This window comes from Pseudophryne corroboree, unplaced genomic scaffold (genome assembly GCF_028390025.1).
Source record: "Pseudophryne corroboree isolate aPseCor3 unplaced genomic scaffold, aPseCor3.hap2 scaffold_1821, whole genome shotgun sequence".
NCBI classification, from domain to species: Eukaryota; Metazoa; Chordata; class Amphibia; order Anura; family Myobatrachidae; genus Pseudophryne; species Pseudophryne corroboree.
Window position 1 is genome coordinate 51,422 of NW_026968458.1, and position 3,933 is coordinate 55,354.

The 3,933-nt window shown below is 45.9% G+C and overlaps 1 non-coding gene across 1 annotated transcript; it reads right to left on the minus strand.

The window, feature by feature from the left end:
- Positions 1-3,212: 3,212 nt before the first annotated feature.
- On the minus strand, positions 3,213-3,376 carry LOC135002967 (U1 spliceosomal RNA). Its single transcript, XR_010204061.1, has one exon. It is a non-coding gene; the product is annotated as a U1 spliceosomal RNA (small nuclear RNA).
- Positions 3,377-3,933: the final 557 nt, after the last annotated feature.

Here is a 3,933-nt window from a genome sequence, read left to right on the forward strand (position 1 = left end):
TCAATATCCCGAAGTCGCAGTTGATTCCTACTACTCGTCTGTCTTTCTTGGGCATGATTCTGGACACGGACCAGAAGAGGTCTTTATCTCCTGATAGAAAAGGCCCAGGAACTCATGACTCTTGTCAGGAACCTATTGAAACCAAAACTTGTGTCAGTGCATCACTGCACTCGAGTCCTGGGAAAGATGGTGGCATCATACGAGGCCATTCCATTCGGCAGGTTCCATGCGAGGACTTTCCAATGGGACCTACTGGACAAGTGGTCCGGGTCACATTTACAGATGCATTGGTTGATCACCCTGTCCCCCAGGGTCAGGGTATCACTCCTGTGGTGGCTGCAGAGTGCTCACCTTCTCGAGGGACGCAGATTCAGCATTCAGGGCTGGATCCTGGTGACCACAGACGCAAGCCTACAAGGTTGGGGAGCAGTCACACAGGGAAGAAATTTCCAAGGTCTTTGGTCAAGTCAAGAGACTTGTCTTCACATCAACATATACAATGCCCTACGTCAAGCGGAGACCTTACTTTGCGACCAACAGGTTCTGATCCAGTCAGACAACGTCACCGCAGTGGCTCATGTAAACCGCCAAGGCGGCACAAGGAGCAGAGTGGCGATGGCACAAGCCACCAGAATTCTTCGCTGGGTGGAGAATCACGCAAGCGCACTGTCAGCAGTGTTCATTCCGGGAGTGGACAACTAGGAAGCAGACTTCCTCAGCAGACACGACCTACATCCGGGAGAGTGGGGACTTCATCAGGAAGTCTTTGCACAGATTACAAGTCGGTGGGAACTGCCACAGATAGACATGATGCCGTCCCGGCTCAACAAAAAGCTACAGAGGTATTGCGCAAGGTCAAGAGACCCTCAGGCAGTAGCTGTAGACGCCCTAGTGACACCGTGGGTGTTCCGGTCGGTCTATGTATTTCCTCCTCTTCCTCTCATACCCAAGGTGTTGAGGATAATAAGACAAAGAAAAGTGAGAACAATCCTCATTGTTCCAGATTGGCCACAGAGGACCTGGTATCCGGATCTGCAGGAAATGCTCACAGAAGATCTGTGGCCTCTCCCTCTAAGACAGGACCTGTTGCATCAGGGGCCCTGTCTGTTCCAAGACTTACCGCGGCTGCGTTTGACGGCATGGCGGTTGAATGCCGGATCCTAGCATTCCGGTTGAGGTCATCCCTACGCTGATAAAGGCTAGGAAGGATGTAACGTTAAAACATTACACCGTATATGGCGAAATTATGTTTCTTGGTGTGAGGCCAGGAATGCTCCTACGGAAGAATTCCATCTGGGCCGTTTCCTTCACTTCCTACAAACTGGAGTGAATTTGGGCCTACAATTAGGCTCTATTAAGGTCCAGATTTCGGCCTTATCCATTTTCTTTCAAAAAGAATTGGCTTCTCCTCCAGAAGTTCAGACTTTTGTAAAAGGAGTGCTGCATATTCAGCCTCCTTTTGTGCCTCCGGTGGCACCTTGGGACCTTAACGTGGTGTTAAGTTTTCTAAAATCACACTGGTTTGAACCACTTAAAACAGTGGAGTTAAATTATCTCACATGGAAGGTGGTCATGTTATTAACCTTGGCTTCGGCTAGGCGAGTGTCGGAATTAGCGGCTTTGTCACATAAAAGCCCATATTTGGTATTCCATGTGGATAGAGCGGAATTGCAGACCCGTCCTCAATTCCTACCAAAAGTGGTCTCATCTTTTCATATGAACCAACCTATTGTGGTGCCTGTGGCTACGCGTGACTTGGAGGATTCCGAGTTACTTGATGTGGTCAGGGCTTTGAAAATTTACGTGGCCAGGACGGCTAGAGTCAGGAAAACTGAAGCGCTGTTTGTCCTGTATGCAACCAACAAGATTGGTGCCCCTGCTTCAAAGCAGGCTATTGCTCGCCGGATTTGTAACACGATTCAGCAAGCGCATTCTATGGCTGGATTGCAGTTACTGAAATCGGTCAAGGCCCATTCCACGAAGAAAGTGGGCTCTTCTTGGGCGGCTGCCCGAGGGGTCTCGGCACTACAGCTGTGTCAAGCTGCTACTTGGTCGGGTTCAAACACCTTTGCAAAATACTATAAGTTTGATACCCTGGCTGAGGAGGAACTCATGTTTGCTCAATCGGTGCTGCAGAGTCATCCGCACTCTCCCGCCCGTTTTGGAGCATTGGTATAATCCCCATGGTCCTTACGGAGTCCCCAGCATCCTCTAGGACGTTAGAGAAAATAAGATTTTAAACCTACCGGTAAATCTTTTTCTCGTAGTCCGTAGAGGATGCTGGGTGCCCGTCTCAAGTGCGGACTACTTCTGCAATACTTGTATATAGTTATTGCTTCAATAAGGGTTATGTTATAGTTGCATCGGTCCTGCACTGATGCTATGTTGTTTTTTCATACTGATAACTGGGTAGTTTATCACAAGTTATACGGTGTGATTGGTGTGGCTGGTATGAATCTTGCCCTGGATTAACAAAATCCTTTCCTCATACTGTCCGTCTCCTCTGGGCACAGTTTCTCTAACTGTGGCATAGAGGGAGGAGCCAGTGCACACCCAGAACTAAAGTCTTTCTTAAAGTGCCCATGTCTCCTGTGGAGCCCGTCTATCCCCATGGTCCTTACGGAGTCCCCAGCATCCTCTACGGACTACGAGAAAAAGATTTACCGGTAGGTTTAAAATCTTATTTTCTACTGTATTCTTTTCTATCCTAGTTTATTACGACCAACTCTCATCCAAGGAGTTTGATATTCTACTACCTGCATGCAATTTAAATTGCTTAAATTGTTTATATGGTTGATTTGTCCTTCACAATCCATAATCTGCAACTTGGATGGTTTTGTGTCATTGAAAATCTTATAATAAAAATGTATATATATATATATATTAAAAAAAAAAAATAGTTATAAGACATATGCATTCAATATTTGAAGAAACAAAATAAAATAAAGCTATCTATTGGGTTTCACTAACAAGCACATTGGAAGACTTGACTACTGTTAAAAGACATGCATTACATGGTATAGAGCCACAAACCACAATGTAGTAAAATAAAAACAAACTTACATGTGCTAGAGCTGGGGAGGGTCGCTGCTCGGGCAGCCCCCTGTCAAGTGAAGGAGATCCAACTGAGGCAGCACAAGGGAACTCTCGAAAGAAGAACAAGGCTAAAGGAAAATCTGAGACAAAGAAATCTGACTTTTACCAGAGCTGACCAGAGGAAAGCACAAACACAGTCCCCCACTACCACAAATAATGCAGTCGAGTTTCCCACATTTGTGGAAATAACAGGGGTCAGCATACCCAGAATGCAATGAATGAACCTCACCCTGGGAGAACAATCTTCATGACCATGGTATCTCCTATGCAAAATAAGTATGATTTGGGATAGGGCTGGGGAGGGCCGCTGCTCAGGCACATCTCTGTCAAGTAAAGGAGATTCAACTGAGGCAGCACAAGGGAACTCATCATGCATAGGACACCACAAATAGGTTGAACTCGATGGACAATTGTCTTTTTTCAACCTCAGATACTATGTTACTATGTTACTATGTAATATTTGAAGAAACAAAATAAAATAAAGCTATGTATTGGGTTTCACTAACAAGCACATTGGAAGACTTGACTACTGTTAAAAGACATGCATTACATGGTATAGAGCCACAAACCACAATGTAGTAAAATAAAAACAAACTTACATGTGTATCAAACCTATGTGAGGCTTACATTGATAGTGCAAGATCAACACTCTATCAACTGTGCAAACTAGACTGCACATAAATGCCATAAAATTTATCTGAGATTTTAGTAAATAAGGCCCGTTGCTGTCCGGGTCACGCAGCCGTCACGGCCTGCCCCCATACGGTCCGGTCATGTCTGCGTTGTCCGGACTGTGCCCCCAAAATGGTGGCACAACGCCGCTGGCCCGACTCCTCC